This window comes from Tetrao urogallus, assembly GCF_951394365.1.
Source record: "Tetrao urogallus genome assembly, chromosome: 4".
In the NCBI taxonomy this organism is placed as follows: Eukaryota; Metazoa; Chordata; class Aves; order Galliformes; family Phasianidae; genus Tetrao; species Tetrao urogallus.
The window spans coordinates 40,515,367-40,529,479 of NC_136817.1; the positions used below are offsets into that span (position 1 = coordinate 40,515,367).

A 14,113-nucleotide genomic window follows, 5' to 3' on the forward strand; every position below is an offset into this window, starting at 1 on the left:
ACAAGCTTTGACAAAGAAAACACTAACAACCTTCAGGCCTGAAAACGGAAGAGATAAAGGTTGGAAGGACAACCTCTGCAGCTCAGTCTCCCACGAGAGCAGTCTGATAACATCTGTCAAACACAGCCATCAGTAGGGCAATATCCATATCAATTTTAGGCTGGTCCTGTTTAAATGTTTTCTCCAATGCTACTCTATTTCCAAAGTGAACAACATTGTGGTAACAAACCTGTTTATTTATCACTGACTTTTTGGATTTTCACAAGCTTCTAATGCAAAGCAGCTTCTCCAGTGCACAGGCCTCAGGCAAAGGCAAAGAAGCCTGCATGAATTCAGTGCCTCCCATTTTTTAGGAGGGCTGCTCATATAAAATAGGAGTAATACCTCCTATTTTATTGCGTTGTTACGTCAGAGGCAGATGGTGGTTGTACGACAATAGAGGCTGAACCTTCCCAGCAATATCCTGTACGTTTTGTTACTGTACAACAGATGGCAGCAGAGGGACAGTCGCACAAAATGCCAACTGATGTAGGAGAGCATATGAAGCAAAGGTGTGTCACTGAATTCCTCCATGTAGAAAAAACTGCACTCACTGACATTCATCGACACTTGCTGAAGCCTAAAGAGTGGATGTGAGCACACTGAGGCAGTGGGTGGTGCATTTCAGCAGTGGTGGCAGAGACATGAAAGACAAGCCACATTCCAGATGGCCATGCACAGCTGTCACATCACAAAATGATGAGCACCTCAATCAGCTCCTCCACGTGAATCAGCTAGTGATGGTGACTATGATGAAAAGTAATGTTCTGTAGCTGAGAATGTGCTCCATCAAACAGTGTTATTGTGCTCTTTGTATCTGATGTAGTTTCCATGGGAATAAATAGGAGGCATTACTTTCAAAGCGCCCTACACAGAACTGGCTCTCCCTTCAGCAACTCAAAAGTTGTGATTTGCAGAATGGAAGGATGATAACAAAGAGGCTGAATAAACCAGGTGACAAAGATGGACCTTATCTTGCATCAGCAACACAACTTATTTGCTGCTAACAGTAAAGTCATTAGACTTCAGATATTCTCCTTCAAGTAACAGAGCTTTTGTTGTCAAGTGGTATTCTCATTTGAACTTTTAAAATCTGGAAGTCAGTACCAAAGGTTTTGTTCCATCACAGATTAATATACCTCAAACTTATCTCATGCACTGGAAAAGTCACATCTCCCCATAAATAAAAAAGGACTATACAGAATAACAGTTGCAACCCCATATTCAACAAACTGGCTGTGCAAGATCCCTATACTTTGTCTTTCACTGCAGCTCAGTGTCACATTACACTATTTACTTATAGTACTTCCCTCTGAACGTCTAGGTTAACAATAGGATCAATGTAACATGGACACACCATGCAAAACCTATCTAAACAAAATTAACAAAACACATAAAAAGCACTGATCTTGCAGTCACTGCTTCCATAAATGTTTATGAGAAATTGGTGGCAATTTACGAGTGCTGGTTAGCTGAGCAGCTTTCTATAACAACAGAGTATTTTCCCCACTAACTAGTATACAGTACTGTTATCATTGCTGCATTATATTGTATAATCTCTTTTTCCAAGTTGATTTTTCCTCATCAGTTTTAGATGACAGCCTTCACGTTGTAGTCATCAGCTGATAGAATTTCTGGCTAAGAAAAACAAGTGCAAACATTTACACAAAATAAACACAATTTAAACCTTCTAGTAGCATAAAAACACTCTTATTTCTCTAAAAATAAAATTACATTTGTGCACACCAAAGGAAAAGTGTTTTTATCATGTTTTTTGTTTGTACAAATTCATCTACCGAAACCAGGCACGTTGCTCAACTGCACTCCTCTGCACGGACACTGTGGGAAGATGGAAGACACGTGATGTGTTGATGGCCAGGCAATCTGCTTGCCCAGCCTCCAGCAGCAAGCTTTCCCTTACATAACTGTGCAGTTCTCCTAATTATCACCCGCCCCCATTTGCTGCAACTGTAAAAAGCCTGAAGTTGAACAAAATTGAAAGACTTGAAAGGGATTTAACTTTTGCTCTTTCACAAAAGCACCAAAAAAACAACTAATTATTTATTTCTCTGTGATTGGACATGTAAACAAATAGACATCATGACAGAGAAACCAATGGGTTGAAAGACTTTTTTCAAGTAGTTGCATGTCCACGAGTTTGTTGGAAGTCAGAAAAGCAGAGCACAAGCCAGTAAAGAAGGACATATAATAACACCAGAGTGTTGCAATCCCATTACTTGTAAAATCCCAAACTGGACTGGAGAGTCAATAGCTCATGAAAACTCTAGGCATTTTACACAGAGCAGCCTATTTTTCCATACTTGAGAGTAGATTCAGAAATATATAGAAGAACAAATGAGAAAGCTAAAAAGCCTTCAAGCCAAATCTTGCCAAGCAATTATAGCAGTTCCAAAATAGGAGTGTAACATCAGCAGGTAAAAGTGGTGGGCACAAGAGAAGATGCTCAAAATTGAGAGTTAATAGTGGGATTTAATTTACACAATCAAATCCCAGAATTCCTACTGAAAGATCACAATGTTACATGTAGGTAATCCAGTCAGCATTTTGCTTTGGAATAGCATGAAATAGCTTAAGGATCCCACACTTTCCAGGTTTGAGCATGCAGACCTGAAGCATCCTTTCAGCATTAAGTCTGCATACCCACCTTCCGATGGATGGTCTTATTCAGAAATAAATTAAGGAGAAATGTGCTAAGAACCATACACAGTAACTCCAGCCTTCGTTTGAAATTAACTGATTTTAGAGCTATAGTTTTTCCTTCTTTCTTTTCCACCAGTAAACCCTTACTAATATAATACCTGGAAGATTTCCCAGGCAGCTGAATCAATGCTTCATCTTTAATTTGGTGAGGACGGAATTGTATTTCCATTCATGAAGGCAGAAGCATCCATCAGTCACTGCTCTGCTATGTCCTTTCATGTCTCAGAGCTTCTGATCACTCTCACTGTTGCAGTACAGTCTCACAAACAGCTCACAGCATACCACACCTGCTTTACATTGCAATAAGTTCACCACCTTCCCCCTTCATGTTACAGATGAAAATTTTGAAAGCAAAGTATTTGTTGTAGGTTCGTGCTTACTCTTAAACAAGCATTGCCACTGCATCTATGGATGCTTTTCATTTTGCTGAAAACTTCCCTTTGCATACTCATGAATGCTCTCTCTTTAGACACTGGAACACTTGTGACTGAACCACATATTCAGCAAAATATTTAACTTTTTTCCCTTAAATGATAACAAAATAAAACCTCTCCAACAGCACAGCAAAAGCAGGAAATTCAATTCTTAATTAACATCTCAGTTAAAAGCAGCTGTGTTTGTACAAAACAAATTGTTCAAGAAGAGCACTGCACAGTATGTCATCTACTAGGATTACACATAGAATCTACAAGGTTGGAAAAGACCTCTAAGATCATGCAGTCAAACCATCAACCCATCACCACCATGCTCACTGAACCATGTCCCTAATGGCCACACCTAGATGTTTCCTGAACACCTCATCAGCTTATAATTAGATCTGATAGCTTTTTGTCCCCGCTGTTTCCCCCCAAAATGGGCTGGTTAATTTATCTAGTGCTTTACAACTTTCTTTGTAACCTTCAATTGCCACCTTCAAAACAGCATTTTTTCTAACAATGCAACATGTCCTCTGATTTACCAATTTATCAATTCAGGCATGAAGCTCATTAACCATCAATTTGTACAACTTGATATGCTGATAGTGTCTATCTACTTAACCTTTCATGACAGTAAGCCCACAAGTGGCCTACACACTACATAAAGAAAGCTTTTAAATTGTTTTACACTGAATTCACTGATGCATTGAGGTTTAGGAAATGCTGTTTATTTATGGACTCATTAGATATTCATCTTTGTTGAGGAAGTTTTTGCAGAAAAAACAGTACTCCCTAAAGATTCAAACTGGCAGGTCTTCCCGTGCTATTACTGGCACTTTCTCCTACTTGTTAAAATAGGTCTGTTCACACACAACACCATCTTGCACTACAGGACTAGAAATTTCCCAATGAAACTGTGCAGAAAATACCATTTTATTATGAAAGTGGAAATTGGATACAGAGGAGAAAAGGGACTTTTTTCCTTACGAAATTGTCAACCTAATGAATTTATGTTTCAGATGGCTTCAGAGAGGATGCCCCTCTGAATTATGTCACTGAACAAACAATGGTGAACAAAATCCAGTAAGTTCAAGCTGTACAAGCAGTGAAAGAAGCCCAAAGCTTAGCACCAGTATTGCCATCATATTTAGAGAATATCATATCATATTTAGAGAAGCCAAACTGGAAGAACAGTGATCTAGATTGTGTTGATTATCAGCACAAATAAGTCAGATATTTTAATTCAAGTAACAAAAAGCTCTTCGCTATGTATAAACTCCATCCACAGAATATTTAGTGTGGTTTCTGACTACAGCTGGATATTAAGAACATAATGTTTATTTATAATGCATTGAACACATTTCAAAAATTTTCTTTTGCAGAATTTTGGAAATGCTGTACTTTTTTTCTCATTTATCATGTAAATATTTAATTGCTGTTACATTATGATTTGATATTAAGACACTATTAATGTTTCTGATGAATTTACATTCCACGTACTACACGATTATGCCCCTCTCTTCAAGTATCACTGGGGATTAGCAGCAGATATGCAATACATCATCACCAGCATCAGAAGCAACATATGCAAACTCGTATGTTTATGCTAATTAACAATAATGAAACAAAGGCATTGCTTAAAAACTTGTTCTTTCCACTCACTAAGCTTGGAATGTCCGCACAGAGCTCAGAGATTGTGCTTTAGGAAAGAAGCATGAAATACTTGAAATCTAGAGAAAGGAAAACGCCCTATTGAATTACACTGCAGAATGCAGACTGCAAACTGCAAAGGGGTTTTCTTTGCACACTGTTTAAAAATGTTTAGCTGCTTATAATTCCACTACTTAGCACATGCTTCCAAAAGCTAATCTTTGGTCTTGAAGGAACTTCATTTCCAAGTGTACATGTTTCTGAGGAACACAGCAGAACAAAATAAAATACCAGATTTATTCCATGCAATTCTTTTTATTGCAAAAAAATTGACTGATTTTTCTTTACTTTTTACAGAACAAGGAGGGAGGAGAAGTATAAAATAAAGGAAGGAATGCCTGCTCACTAAAGCACTGCTCAATATAAACACAGTGGTTAAGCTATATATTTTGCTTTACAGTCATGGAATTTTGTTTCCCTTTATGAAAGATGCTTAAAGAACTCGCAGACTTATTCAAATTAAAGTCAGAAGCATTTAAACAGCTCACTAAGTAATGTATAATCCTAAGAAAACATCTGCTAGACTTGACACAGTGAGCTTTCATAGAAATGTTTGTTACACTAAGCGTGTTGAAAAACACCGCTCTGTATTTCCAAAAGAGGAATGATCTCATTCATATTCATACCTAGTTATCTAACAACATTATAATAGACTTTCATCTATCTTTTTCTTTCAATGACTGCATGCAAACTGATGAGTTTATTATAGCAGGGTAGAATTGGCATTAATAAAACTGCAATTAAATATTTTTAAAAACAGGTCTGCCTCACCAAAGATAAAGCTGGGAGCTATTAGACCCTACAGGTGCAGCAAAGGAAATAGCAAATGCATCACCAGTGTCACATTCGACAGTGCTGTTTGGTTGCAGTCTTTACTTCTTTCTAACTGAGCAAAAGGAAGTTGTGCCTTGGAAAAAGGCTGATTTCTGTGTACCACAGGAGGAAGCTATTCTGCATTCTGTTCTGTGAACAACTGAAACGTTGGTGTCTACAAAGATTAGCCCACGCTCATTCCTGGTAACAGGAGTTAGTTTTCTCCCACCCTCTCCTGAAGGCTTGAACAAATTAATGACACTTGATTTGAGAAAATAGAGTGAAAAAAGAATGATGAAGGGAAACAGTGCATCAGAAAAGACCTTCAGGACAGCTGCCATTAATATTCCCTGGGAACAGAGGAAGCAAAACCCTGACATGCCAGCAACAAAAATCATGCCTTCAAAAACATCTTCAGCAAGAAGTTTTTTTTCAAAACAAACAAACAAACAAACAAAAACCCAAATAAACAAACAAAACCAACTCCACAAAGCTACTTTTCCACTTGCATTATAAAATTATTTGTAGTGACTCCAAATAAAGGCCAGGTACACAAAGCTGGAAAGCAGAGACTATAAACAGCAGGTCTCAGGAAACTGCCTCCACTGACTGCAGTAAAACAGTTGCTACAACATCTGCATTTTTCAGGAGAATAAGCATGTGTCACAGCAGTAGGAAAGGCAACAGAGACTTTCAATTCCAGGTCAAAGAACACAGCAGAATAGTACTAGAAAACGGGTGGCAATCTATTCATTTGTATTTCCTTCTCTGTACTTTTATTAAGAAAAAAAAAACAATGAGGAAAGGTCTTCTCATCACTTATACACCAGAAGATTCTGAATAAGGTGATGGAGAGAAACAAAAAAGGCAGTACCCACTTCCACGTGCATCACAGACCAACTGAACCTTCTTCTGCCACCCTCCAAGATCAACAGTATCTCTGAGTATATTCACAGCCAATGGAAAAGCACCAATGCTGCCATCATCTTTGTCTGATGCTCCTTCAGTATCTATGAACAATTCTTATTCCACAAATAACCTCATCAAAGGGATCACTTATGAGGAAGATGTTTCACTGGAAGGGCAAGAATAGACAAAAAGGGAACAACACAACATTGCTTCATCCAAGTACCAACTCACCAGAAGTCCTGTTGATAGAGAAGGAAGTCCTGCACAAGAAGCAGGCACAGACTGGCCAGTGCTGCCAAAAGAAGGCAGAGGCTCAGATGTGCACAGTTCTATTTGAAATACGACCACTCTCAAAAGGTTGAGGAAAAAAAATAAAAATCATTGCTGTGTTTTATTCTGGAAATGTATTATTTTAGTAACTATATTTTTGACAATATTACAGTTTAGGTTGTAATGTTGTCAATCAAGTAACATACAGGTTTGTCATGAGAATACTTCAACCTTGCTAATCTCATTGAAGAAACCTCCAATACTTTGTTATAAAACATTTTTCCAGATTCACCAATTTATAATTAGAAGTAATTTGTAGCTTTCCTTCACAATATAATGTGATTTTGTTGTTGATGATGATTTAACTAAACTTTTAGGATTTAATTTCATCCCAGTGAATACTTCTCTCAGAGGCATGAGTCCTAACCCCAATAAAGCTGAAACAAAAGGCACCAGCACTTCATGGATATAGCAGTGATTACATAAAAGTGCAAAGAAATCCTCCATCTCCACAAGGCCATGCAATGGTTAGTATGACTGCTTTTTTTTACTGTAGAATTCTAAAGCATTATTTCCCTAATAGATGGCAAACTAATAATCTTCAGGAATCAATTATTTAACATAAATGTTCAACATGCTAGATTTGTTTCTATTGTGTTTTTATGTTAAAAAAAAAAAAAACATTTATATAAGATAAAAAAGTTTTGTTCTCCTTCACTCAATGCAGCCTGGGCAAGCCCATAGACTGGACACTCATTTTTTTTAGGTAGCAGCACATCACAGTTCAATGTGTAGATTCCTTGTACCTAAAACTAATTGCAAAAATTTGATGTTCAATGCTGAGTTGTAATATGTATTTCCCATTTTACCTAAGAATGCCATGCGTTGTCACTGTTTCTTTTTTTTCTGTGCCATCAGACATGTACTTATGCTCTATCCCACCTCTGATGATGTTTTATTAGGAATAAAAAGCAATGTTCTGTGACAAAAGGCATCCTCCTCCCCTCAGCACAACAGTTTGTCTTATCTACGGGAGGTTAGCATTTGCTTGACATGAATGAATGCATTTATTACCTTTGCAACTATAGTACACTGCCTGTGTTTTGCAGGAACGGCTATTAAAGGAAAATAAAAATAGCATTTCTCAAATTTCTGGGCTCTTAATAAGCAACTGACATTACTGATATGGATCCTTGTATGCACTCTGACAGGCAGGAGCAGCAGAATTAATTCAAAGGAGTTCTAGGAAATTCATCATTTTGATTTAATGGTCTATATTCAGAAGCCATGAGAGAAAAGAGCAGACAGTGAGCACACACAGAGCTTTAATCTCAGTTTTTGCATCCACAGTTTCAATGGGCTTGAGATATTATTTCATTCTAACCTCTATGTAGAGTTCAGGTCTTCATATGCTAAGTAGCATCCAAGAGGCATCCAGGACAGTGACTACAGAGGGTTAAGGAAAGCAAATAATTCACAAGTTTCCAATTTCTAACTCAAGCCACAGAAGATGGCTTTTCAAAATTACAGAAGCCAAACTCAACAACCAAAATCTTATGCAGCACTCAAGTAAAATTAACTATTTGCTAACAGTATAATATAATGACATTATCCAGGAGGTACTGGTGTTGTAAGAGGAAATCTAATTCTTAGTGAAAAATGATTAACCTTTGAAAAAAAGAGAAAGCTCTCCACAGTAATTTCTATCCTGCTAAAAGCTCATTTTACAATTAGTGCAAAGAAGAGTTGACCACATTAATTTCCTCTTGCTGAAAATGTATCCCTAAAACATGATCAAGAGTAGGTGGAAAATGCATATGCTGATACTAAATCAACATGACTATGTTAAAAGGTTGCTCTGTTTCCAAAAGCTAACACCATTTAAAAAAAGAGATGTCACACTAAGGCAGACTGGTATACGTATGGACAAAATTATGCAAATAGATTTGAAACTGGTGAAGAAAAAATTATGTAATAGCTGCTTAAAACCTTAGTAATATGTCTTTTCTGAAATCTTCTTTGAAAACAAATTACATGGAAGAAAAACATTTTCTTAAATATATCAGTGAAGAAAATTAGCCCATAAAACACTGCTATCACTTAATGACAATTATGAAAATGAACCCCTCCAAAAAAGCAACAGTGAGGAACAACTTAAATAGCCAACTTAACTCTTTTCCTTCCCAGAACTTTGCTGCTAGGAATATCACAAGTGGATGCAGGATGCAATCTAAAGAGCACTCTGGGAAGAATCTTGGGTGGCAACCAGGCAGATTCAGGCTAGCTCTCATGCCACGACCCTTAAGCAAACTAATCCGTCTTCACTACTGAACAGTTTGAGGAGGATTTTATGTATGTAGATCATTCTGAAACCAATGCCTCTTATTTAGTCCCATGGAAACTACAACAGACACAAAGAGCACAAAAACATTGCTTCTCAGCTACAAAACGCTATTTTCCAGCTCAGTCACCACTAGTACCTGTGCATTTTCATCAGCAATGAACAAGAGCTTGCATGCCACACCAGTGAAAATCTGCACCAGTGGAGGTGACTGTCACTATTACTACTGCTGAAATGCACCACTCACTGCCTCACATCCACTCTTTGGGCTCCATCAATGTTCAGCAAGTGTTGATGAATGTCAATGAGTGCCATTTTTCCCCCACATGGATGAATTCATTGACACACCTTTGCTTCACAAACACATGTCAGGCACCATGTTGTCAGACTTTTCCTTTGCTGCCATCTGTCACACAGCAACAAAGCCTAACAGAATATTGGTGGGATGGATCAACCTTTACTGCCATACTACCAGCATCCACCTCTGACATTGTGGGCCAACATAATAAAGTAGGAGGCATTAGTTTCAGAGCAGCTCTTGTATATAGACATGTAATACACATGTATAGAAACATATAAAATTGTATACAGTTTTATCCACAGAGACTATTATATATAGTATCTGTATAATATTGCATAATATCAATATCTGTACATATATGTAATGTATTCATAAACACACACATACATAAATAAAGCCAAAGGTAGAGATGAAGAAGGAAGTATTTTTTTGGCACACAGCAGCCAGTGACTCTCATGCAGTAAGCTGTTCTGGGAGGGAGCAAAGCACTGCTATTCATAAACAGAGATAAAATGACATCATCACCATATAAATGCCTTGCAAATGAGACTAACAGGTGGAGGGGAAAAACAATTTTATACTATACTGAACTGGTCTTTATCATACTCTGCTGGCTGTGCAGTCTCACAAGTAATCTCAATTACAAAATCTTTTCAGGCTTCTAATGTATAGTTATCCAGCAAATTTTGTAGAAGTTACAGAGCAAGCATTCCAAGTGGAAGTAAACAAATGTTTTAACACATTACACATCAGACAAACAGGATTGCATTGACATTTATTAGGTTAAATTTAATAGGTGAATTAAGCATCTCTATCATCGTAGTCTTTGCACTTGGAGGACAAAGGCCTTCACTACTTCAATCAGCCTAAGTCGAGCAGATCATATTAATTCAAACAGGACAGTTGTAACATACACAGCCTGCAAACATCCTAAGATATAGCTTCATATAAGAAAAAAAATCACCTCACAGACTCCGTACTTTAATAAAAAGTTGTAAGTGCAGACAGTGAATAAGCTCCCAAGTCACCTTTTGTAATATTTTATACTGTGAAGACATGATTTTCAGCAAGTCAAAGTTTATTAATTCTGATAGGAGCTAAGCAACAACTTCTTCTATAGCACATCTCAAACTATCTGGTTTCAATGAAGAATGAGTGACATTATCCTGGGCTTTTACAGTCTAAATATGAAACAGTGGTTACACAGAAACAGTCATCATTCTCTAACACAAAACTATTCAATGTTGCTGAACTAAAAAAAAAAAAAAAAAAAAAGCAAAAAAGCATAAAACCTCTCGAATATTGATTTTTGCAAAATACAGTGCTGCAATGGTAGGCATGCGTTGCTGATGGCAGAGTGGCCAGACCTGTGCAGCTGTACCAAAAGGCTGCTACAGCAGTATGAAATAATCCCTTTAATCAATGTCGCATGAAAGCCAGGTGCCCAGTTTTGCACACTGCTGCTCTGCCCATGGATCTAATGCCCAAACCAGGAAGAGTTTGATACACTTACTGCCATGCAACACTTAGAATGGACTTCATGGATATGAAGATGCACACCTTCACCCTGCACCTGCTGACATAGCTTTCCAACACTTGCATAGACCAAACTGGTTTCTGCTCCACTTGATCGATACACAAGCCTTGTCATCTGTTACAGGGATTTCTAAATGGCACTGAAGTAGATACACGATTTACTTCTTGAATTTACATTTTACCAAGACATTTGACCTTGAGAAAGCTATCTGATAGAATCATAGAATGTTAGTTTAAAGAACCATGGGATACCATTGGAGTTGCTTGGTTATTTCCACAAGTTTGGGTATTACCTGAGCTTCCATTCAACCCCCTCCCAGTTCATGAAGAAGATCTGATCTCTTAAATCTGTTGATTTTAGTAATGAAATTACAGAAAAATTAATATAAGCAAAAAATAAACTTTTTTTTTTTTTTTTTAAGTCAGTTTTGAAACAATGTCACAATGCCCTTTGTGCTTGTTCTTCTTGGGAGGTTGGTGTGTAGCCTACGAGACACAAGCAGCGTAACTCCAGATCTGTGCTATATTATGTGTTCAAGCAGGGTAGTGCCAGTATATGACTATTACTCCCTGCACCCTAAGACACATCTGCATTTTAGCAAGAGGTGCTTACAGCTCTCATACCTTGCTGGGCTAATATCTGCTGTATCTCCACAACACACCAGGGTAGACAGAGCTAAATACACTCTGTGATCATTATTTGAGACTATAATTTGTACATTCCTTTGAATATTCTATGTAACTATATACAGTCTGTAAGAGCTCATAGCAAAATAATGTGCTAAGGGGACAATAAAAGATGGCCATTTCCCTGCTTCTACAAAAACACAAGATAGGCACTGGCATTTGTTAACCCAAAGCTTAACGCTTGTTAACTCAGTGCAGTGACTTCTTTTGTAAGGATCTTCTTTAACTCTGCTGCTCCATAGATCGACTCATTTTTCCAGAAAGAAAATTGTCTACTTTCAGTTAAATGTTCTTTCCAACCACAGTGACTACAATACTAACTGCAAATCATGCTGGTTTGCTTTACTTTTGTCCTGTAAAAGCAAGTAAAATTTCATGACATTACATCACCGACATTTATTTTTCCTCATTCATCCATCCATCTCTTCACCATGCATTTCATCCACCTTTAATTCAACTTAAAGTTATAGAATGCAAGGACCACAGAAATGGTTACGATGAAAAAATATTTGGCAAAAGGAGAATTTGGAAATACTCACAGATGAGAAGTGTTTTTTTTACTCAAAGCTTTCTACAGTGTTATCTGTCTGTGGGGTTTGTAACTCCCCATCACCACTAACTACAACACCACAGTAGAGCTTTCTGTCACCTACTTTCAGGCAGGGAAGCTTCACCCCTTGGGGTTGGTGACAAGCTGGCCTCAGCAGTGCACACTTCTGCTCTGTGCAATCTCTGATCAATGCCAAGCAAAACCACAAGAAGGTGCCCAAAGTGCCATGGGCCCCTTACAAAGGCAATAAGAAAACACGTTTCTGGGAGTCTCCTGATTGTAATCATTCACTCTGGTAGTGAAACCATGGACTAGAACAGGGAATTATCATAAGAAGCTGCATATGTATTGAAAAAAAACAAAACAAAAACAGTACTAACAACAACAAAAACCACCACCACCACCACCAAAACTAATGCCAAATGTAAACGGTCAGCTAATTCACACACTTGGGACAAATAGACTTAAGCCAGCATTTGGATCATTTCTCAAGCACAGGCAAGGCAATCAGTGGACAAACAAGGCTTTGCTGTCTTTCCAAGGAGTGCTTTTTTTTCTGCATCTGCCTCAGTTTAGGAGCCTTTATTGGTCAACTGATACTTCCAGATGCTTAAGTTTCAGAATTGTTACTAAAAAACAGATACTAAGAGACGTTGTCAAGAGTTGAAATCGACAGCCATTGTCTGCAAAAGCCGTGATGTGGTTTTACCCGCATCCATGCCATGTAAGGCAGAATGCTCAGGCCCCAGCACCTGCTAATGAATCAAAGCTCCAACACGAGCTCAACAGACTTCCACTACAAAACATGGGTCTACCCAGGTTTCCTTACTTTGTTTACTCATTCATTCATTAGTTCATTTATTTGCCCATTTCATTTATTTTTTTTACAATGTGTAAAAAAAATTACCTTAACTAAAAATTTAAACCAAAATTGACCTTAACTAACTGGCTCATCTACAAAAGAAAAATAGCTGACCTCTTAAACTTTTACACTGACAACACATTTTCAGGATACAAACTGTATACAATCACCTTTCACGCATATTTCTAGTTACCTGAGTACTACATGTAGGAAGCAAGCAAAAAGTCTTATTCTTATTCCCAAGAATATGCTGTCTTGATTTTATGAAATGTTCTGCCCTCATTATACATTCTTTTACGAAGCACAGATTGCTGTTATTGCCTCATGCCTATACTGGTTGCTACAACTGATGGGCCGAACTTGGCTCTCACAAGTCCAGCAATTCAAGGGAAACTATTCTCTTGTGGATTTGTTACTGTCAAGTGAAAACTGTGAGCTACAAAAAAATGCGCTCTTTGCACTTGTGTGACTTTTCAGACTACTCTCCTTGGATTGCAATAGCAAGTTTATTTCAAGTGACTGCAAGGCAGAAACATTACATGCACAAAATAATATGATTCTAACATATTCCTGTATTTGCTGAAGCTTGTCTGTGCTTAACTTAAACTTCAGAAATTATTTGGCAGTCTCTTTTCTAGCTTCTTTTATCTGACCAAGTAATGAAAAAAATACCTCCTGGATCATAAGCCTGTATTTATTACAGTCAAAAGCTTTCACGGACTTCAAAGGTTTTATAACCTTTTTTTTATATATAGTTTTCTTACATATGCACTTTAAATTCAAATATTTATGTTACTAAAGTCTGTAAAGAAAATTTGTTGAAGACGTTCGACTGACAATGGTCTACCTACTGTAAATAGCCTGCTAGAAAGCTCAAAAGCATGTGGCTAAGAGAAAAAAGCCACATAAATAAAATATTTTTAAAAAGCAGGACATATCGTCATGTCTAAAAATATCA

At 37.4% G+C, this 14,113-nt stretch overlaps 1 protein-coding gene across 4 annotated transcripts in view; it reads right to left on the reverse strand.

Annotated features, from left to right (window-relative positions):
• The window catches only part of PPP3CA (protein phosphatase 3 catalytic subunit alpha), a gene marked incomplete at both ends in the record, with an annotated part of 188,430 nt that overhangs the window by 54,584 nt on the left and 119,733 nt on the right, over window positions 1-14,113 (reverse strand). The window lies entirely within an intron of this gene.